A 7,382-nucleotide genomic window follows, 5' to 3' on the forward strand; every position below is an offset into this window, starting at 1 on the left:
TATGGTATTTACTTTTACAGCACCAGTGCTAAGGTCTTCAGTGAAAGGACCTCCCTCACCCTTCCATTGCCCTCTTTGAAGAGGTGTCACACTGAAGGTGCAGGCAGAGAGGACAGCATTAAGCAAGCAGAAACCCTCACAGTCATGCAAGGGGAAGAGGACAAGGCAGCTCTGAAGCAAGAGAAACAAAAGGGAGAAGAAATGGACTCATGGGCAGTAGTAGGAGGGGAGGGGAAGAAGAAAAGCATTAGTGCTGGCAAATCCTGCCTTCAAAAGTTGATTGGACTCAAGTCCTACAAAAGCATGAGCAAAACCATAAAGCTTCAGAAGTACAAAACTTAGCAAAACATGAGCTCAACAGTTGATTCCTTCTTGTTCCTCTTTTGGCATATAAGGTTGTGGCACTGGGTCTCTGCTACCATATTTTTCTCTGGAAAGAGAAAACCCCTTCTCTTTCCTGAGAAAACCTTCTCTTTCTCAAGTAGGTGGGTTAGTTAAGACCTTCCCATACTCATGGGACTCTCAAAGCTGGGGCTGTAAGCAAGCTGCCAGCTTGGCTTGGCTTAGCAGTGCTGATCCTGTCAGAAGAAAAGAAAAGGTGCTTACTAAGGCCAGTGGAAGAGACACAGGGTAGACCAAGAGAAGGCAAGGTAGTGAAATCTCTTCTTTGCATGGAAAACAAATCTGAACGACTAAGGATGAAAAACATCCCCAAAACTGCCAGACACAAGCATCATCCTTGTGCAGCGTCAAGCCTCATGCACTTGCATGTGCAAGAGTGGTGCCATTGGTTGGGAATTGGCTGGGGCTTGGCGGGAGAGGGCTGTCAGAGGAGGACATGGAGGGCTGTTGGGACACAGGGGGTTTAATATGCATTCTTACTGCAAAGGGCTGTGTCAGAGGGAAAGGAGCCCTCCATGGGGTAGCGCATCTGTCCACAACCTCATCAATGCTTCATACTGTCCGTAGGCAAGTATCTGACCTGCCTTGTGCCATCAGGAAGGAGAAGAATATAGCTTTGGGTGGAAAATATTTTTGATTGCAGCAGTCCCTGTGGCACATCTCTTGCACACAGGCAATACACAGATCTGTAGACAGAGCTCTGGGCAAAGGCTGCATGACCCCTCAGTGGCCAACGGACCAGTGGGTGCTGTATTTTTAAGTAGGTCTTTCCCGGCTCAGGCATGTACATCTGCTGTCTGAGATGTCATTCTTTTGCTAGATTGTTTTGACCCATGGACCTTTGCTGCAGTAAATCAGATGATGTGCCTACTCGTTCTTGCTTGGTGTTTCTTAGCAAGCAAACATGGTATGGTGGGTGGATGCAAAGCTAGTTTACATTTTTACGCTAGTTTTACTCCTCTGTAAATCCTACTCAGTAATGACTAATCCCCAAGTTGATTCCCCTTTCCCATTCGGATTATTTTATTTTCACTAGATTTTGGTACTTAATAAAGTTTAACTGTTTAGGGTCTACCTGTTGTGATTTTTCACATGCTATAAGGACAAGTGGCTGGCTCTAAGGCAGTACCCCCATATGCTTCTGTGTAGCAGCAAACCCGATGTCAAGGGCAATAGAGATTATAGGACATAGCCCCTCCAAGAAATCATAAATACTTAAGTAAAATGCACAGAAAGAGCAGATTAGAAAAGAAACTATGGCAAATGCCTACAGGAGTAAGGTGAGACACCAAGAATAGGTGCACTGTCCTGAGGAGCCCACCCATCCTGGGCTATTCATGAAACTTCCCATAGCGGCAGGGACAGCTTGGGCCATGCAACCTCTGCTTACCTGCCATCATCTTTACCAGGAACAACGCTATCCTGGAGCCACTCCCCTGGGCCGAAGCAAGGAGGACACAAGCAAGCTGATGCTATGCTCCTTTATGAGGAGCTGTGCAACTAGTTCATTCCTGCTGGGCTCAGGTCACTCTGTCTGGAGCAGCTCAAAAAAGGGCAGCAACAGATGCCCTGAGAAGCTGGTGGCCCTCAAAGAAACTGGAGAGCCTTGCAGCCACATCAAGGAGCACAGCGTGAGAAGACTCACCCTCTAACAAACAGCCCCACTGGCTGGCAGGGGTGCTGGGCCAGCTACCTCCTCAGCTCGGCCCTTGCCCCAGGGATCGGCTTGCCTCTCTGGTGTTGGGCGAAGCTGCTCTGCGGTGCTGAGGGTGCAGCAGGGCAGGTCCTGCCTTTCTGTGGCTTCCCTTCATCAGCTTGCCAGCACTGGGACCCATCGCCCAGGCTGCAGCTGCACCCTGGGCTTGCTTTTTTCGCTGTCTCACACACCTCATGGGATCAGCATGGGCCTCTGTTAGGACCTGATCTCGCCACCATTCGCTAGGCAACATACCTTCCTGGGGCTGTCCTTCTAGGCATTTCCTGGAACAGGGGATGGTCCCCTGGCTCCCTCTGTCCCTCCCTCTGCTCCAAAGGGTAAAGATCAGCCTACTTCCTTCTCCTGTTCCTGGCAGCAGAACACCAGCAATTTCCTGCCTTATGAGGAGATGTTTGGCCTCTGCCACATTGCTCCAGATTTACCATGGTGTCTGCAGTGCCCCTGCAAATCAGTGAGAGCAGCATCCCACTGCAGAGCAGGAGGTAGGACAGGGAAGGGTCTGCTGGGACTGGGCTAGCGTGGCTACTTCTGCTGCTGATCTAACATCTAAAAGTAGTGCTATCAATAGCATGTTTCTTCTGAGCAAGGTGAAATGAATCAACAGCAAAGAGCGGAATCCAGGAAGGGGTCTGCCTAGGAGCCCGGAGTGGGAAGTTCATGGGATTTCCAGAGAAGCAGCTTTGCCAGCACCATGTTGCCAGTCTCTGTGGTTTTAATCATGTGTCTTATATGTTGTGGGTTGGGTTTTTTTTGTAGGGCTCTTGCAATTGCAATAAAATTACTGAGTTCTCTTTTCTTTTCATACTGAGACAATCCTTGCTTGTGGGAGCTGTGAACAAAACCATGAGAACAAGAACCCCAGGGGCTCAAAATACCTGTATGTAAATAAAGGGTAACGCCACAGAGATTATGTTCAAAGCAATGCCTTGTTTTTCATCAAGAAAAGACTTGCACCCGTCAACCTCGGCGACAGAGAAAACCAGTCTCTCCACCCATGACTGAAACTGTGTGCAATAGCTCCTTAGTACACAGGTTCTTCTCCAGCCTCCCAGGTGCAAATACAGCCCTGTCTAACAGGAGGTTTGCTTTGATGCCGTGCTTCTTGTCTTCATTCTCCACTTGCAGTTATCAAACCAGGAGGCATTGCTGAAAGAACTTATAGGCATAAGCCAAAAGGTTGCTGAACTTCAGGTCCTTCATCCTTCTTGGGGAAAGGCAGCAGACCCAGGGTGCCCAGCTCCTTGTGTGTGGAGGAGGCAGAACCACAGAGCTGTACCACTGAGCTGTACTGAACTGTCTTCTTCAGGTTGCTCCATGAGGAATTTAACCATTTAAACAGACACATTTCTACATTCCTTCCTGATGCATGGCCTATGAGGTGCAAAACAGGTTGCCTGGAAGGGATACTCAGGTGCGAACTGTTGTCATATACAAGCGATTCATCAAAATTTGCTTTGTGATCTTTACCGTGGTCATTATGCTCCCCAGTAAGAGAGTGGAAGGGGAATGAGCAAAGCTACAAAAACCTGCAAGGAAAAGAGAAATGAGATTAGAACAGCTTCATGTTGGTTGGTTGGATGCTGAGGATCCTCAATGGGATGAAAACATAAACCATAAACTGTCATAAACCAGCACACTGATGAGGCTTATTATAATAGCTATTTTGGGTCATCCTGCATTAAATTGAATATCATGGCCCTTGTTACAGCCCAGGCACAAAGGCAACTGCACCAGGCAACCTGATGAAGAAGGCAGTAAAGGCAAAAGTGTGACCTTTGGAGAGTAAGGAGATGTCACATAGGGTGATAGGAGGCCTTGCCCTGAAAAAGGTGATTTACTCAGGAGTGCTGGCACTGCCCTGTGTAAAGTGCAGCATGGATTATCTTCAGATTCTTCTGCCTCCCCATCTCGGTAAAAGAAGAAATAATTTTCCAGAATAAAGGCAGAAAGGGGGAGAGGGGAGAAAACAATTCTCGCCTGCGAAGCAGAACATATGCTACAGTGAAACTGAACAGCTTTCCATGCAACAGATTCTAGCCAAGCTATTAGTAACACCTGATACACCCATGGTTCCCCATCAGCTACCTGCCAGCAACGAGCAATTGACTCAATATTATCAATTATGTTCCTTTCCCCCCCTCTTTCCCTCCCACCAATTAAGCATCTGTTAGTCATGAGAAATAATCCTCCTCTTGGAAAACATGGGACAAACAATGAGTTTTTGTAATAAAATAAAATATTATTGTAAATAATAATTAAGGTGTTCTGAAATAAGGTGGAGCCATATCATTACCCCAGGGATAACACTGCTATTCAGCAAAACTCCCAGGGAAAGGTAAGCTAGCCAGGTCTGCCGTCTGATGTATACAGGTGACGTGTGTCAGAAACATCAGCAGCAAGACAGGTTTGGTCAGATCAGGAGTTCTCTGGTCCCATGTCTATTAAGGCCTGGACCAGCTGCCTTGAAAGTAGCCACCTTTCCATTCATCTGCCCCTTCCCCAGTCAGGGCTAGCTGTGCAGACACCAGTCCCTGACTTCAGAAGCATCCCAGCGAGGTTCCATCAATGCACCAGATAATATCTTCTTCCAATCCACTTCAGCAAGTCTCTTCTAATCTGTATCTAATTTCCTGCAATTTGAGATCACTGTTACTTCCTTCAGTCATATCTAATGCAGGGAATAGAATCCTCTTTCAACATATTTAAAGACTCGTGTCTTCCTCATGTCTCTCTCTTCCCTTGGAGAGGGATGTTTTATAAAAGCAAGTCATGGTAAGATAAGGGGTAATGGTTTTAAACTAAAAGAGCGTAGATTTAGATTAGACATTAGGAAGAAATTCTTTACTGTGAGCTTGGTGAGGCCCTGGCACAGGTTGCCCAGAGAAGCTGCGGCTGCCCCATCCCTGGCAGTGTTCAGGACCAGGCTGGATGGAGCTTGGAGCAACCTGGTCTAGTGGAAGGTGTCCCTGCCCATGGCAGGGGGTTGGAATTAGATGAGCCTTAAGGTCCTTTCCAACCCAAACCAGTCTATGATTCTGTGATTCCTCTGTCTACCCTGTAGACAAAATACCAGTCTCTCCAACCTTTCCTCCTAGATGTATTTTCTAGAGATTTCATCATTCTTGTGCCTTTGACCTATTACCAGCATAAACATAGAGAGCAAGATATTTAGCTGTCCTCATACAAGGCCGTACAGTACCAGTAAGAGTAGATCAGACAATTAGGAATTTTCGTTAAGAGGACCCTTTTTGTTCCCCCCACACTCCATGCACCCTTTGATTTAATCTAGTCAACTAACACTGGAGTACTCATGGCAAGATCTAGAGATTACCTGGGCATGGAAGAAATGTAGCTATGATAGACTTTTATACAGATACTGAAGTGACAAACATCTTTCTTACCCAAGGCAATGTGGTACAGAGCGGCGGAACACAAAGAAGTTGTAGTGTAGGAAACTCAATGCTAACCTTCTGCTTGTCACGTTTTGTGGGTTTATTTATTTAGCTTATTACTTAGATTGACTTCTCACTCCCTGAATGAACAAAATCCATGGCTTACAGAAAGCACCTCTACAAAACACAGTGTGTAATGGTGTGCTGTCCACATGGGAACAGCACCTGCAGCGCTATCTCTGCCCTAAACACCTGCAGGTCCCTGAGCTGAGGGAATCATAGATGGAATGAAATTTAGCAGTTCCTTCCCCAGGTCAAAACCCCAGTGCCGCAACAGGGAAAAGGACAACACACTGGGATGCTACACCTCAAAGAAACTGCACCTCAAGCCCTGTGTTCAGCTCTGAGTCCCTCACTACAAGAGAGACATTCAGGTCCTGGAGCAGGGCCAGAGAAGGGCAACGGAGCTGGTGAAGGGCCTGGAGCACAAGTGTGATGAGGAACGGCTGAGGGACCTGGGGGTGTTTAGTCTGGAGAAGAGAAGGCTCAAGGGGGGACTGCCTGAAAGGAGGATGGAGCAAGGAGGTGGCTGGCCTCTTCTCCCAAGTAACAAGCGATAGGACAAGAGGAAACGGCCGCAAGCTGCACCAGGGGAGGGTTAGATTGGATGTTAGGAAAAATTTCTTCACAGAGAGGGTGCTCAGGCATTGGAACATGCTGCCCAGGACAGCGGTGGAATCACCATCCCTAGAAGTGTTCAAAAACCATGTAGATGAGGCCCTCAGTGACATGGTTTAGTGGTGGCCTTGGCAGTCCTGGAGTAATGGTTGGACTTGGTGATTTTAAAGGACTTTTCCAACCTACTTGATTTTATGATTGTATGAAATGGAAATAATGAGACTTACTGCTCTGTTTCATTTGAACAAACATTTCCACTACTGGTGACTAACAGGCAGTTGTCCATTTGGTTGGTGGCTAGAAGCAGAAAACCAGCCTACACCTGCAACTGTACAACCTTCTAGAACAGCCATCTACTCTGGCAGGTTTGGCTGAGGGACTCTTTAGTGTTTAACTGAGCTTCCCACAGCAAGCACAGAGGCATCAAATGGAAGGGCAAGTGTGTACCCATCAAACTTTAAACCATATTTAATAGCTTCTTACCAAATATGTAATTACATGTTTTTCCCTAAACACTGGAACCATGTTTCAAAGCAGGCTACAAAGTTCACCTCTGCATCCAGAAGACTTTGGCCCAACTTGACACTGGACTTCCAAGCTAAGACTTGTTGGTCATTTCTTAGCAGAATGGATCATGCCTTCCTGATGCCCAGAGGGGTTTCATGGCATGAATCAGGAAAAGCACAGGATTGTAGCACAGGCCAGTCACATCCAGTTCTTCCCTGCCCCACCCCAACCTTTATCCTTCCTGTAAATTTACAGAGATTATGTGCTGTTTCCTTCAACTTGCTTCACTAACTGAATCTAATCCATCTGCTTCTCTTTGCTTGGAGGATTGATATGTGGAGGTGCTAATTAATCATCTGTACTGCTTTATCATCCTGAAAACTTAGTGCCCACGGATCTGAAGGTACTGATTGGACTGCTCAGGTAAAAAACATCTAATGTACAATATACTTTTGGGACTAAGATCTCAGATCCTTGTAATGTAAACCTTATAATGACAATAACGATGGTGAAAACCACTGAGTTACCTCTGAATATCCTGTCCACAGACAACATTGATCAAGGCTGCAGAAGAGCTACCACCAACTTTAGCCCAGGGAAGGGGGATAAGGGGGATTTAAACACTTACTCATCCAGAAAATCAATAAAAAAAGTAAACAGAATCTTTTACTTTAATAGCAATTTAT

The 7,382-nt window shown here is 46.5% G+C and overlaps 1 long non-coding RNA gene across 1 annotated transcript; it reads right to left on the reverse strand.

Moving 5' to 3' along the window:
- Positions 1 to 1,397: 1,397 nt before the first annotated feature.
- Positions 1,398 to 7,268, reverse strand: LOC115600971. The gene is made up of 2 exons (XR_003989203.1): positions 7,224 to 7,268; positions 1,398 to 3,490 (listed from the first exon to the last, which is right to left on the reverse strand). It is a non-coding gene; the product is annotated as an uncharacterized LOC115600971 (long non-coding RNA).
- Positions 7,269 to 7,382: the final 114 nt, after the last annotated feature.

This window comes from Strigops habroptila, chromosome Z, assembly GCF_004027225.2.
Source record: "Strigops habroptila isolate Jane chromosome Z, bStrHab1.2.pri, whole genome shotgun sequence".
Taxonomy (NCBI): domain Eukaryota; kingdom Metazoa; phylum Chordata; class Aves; order Psittaciformes; family Psittacidae; genus Strigops; species Strigops habroptila.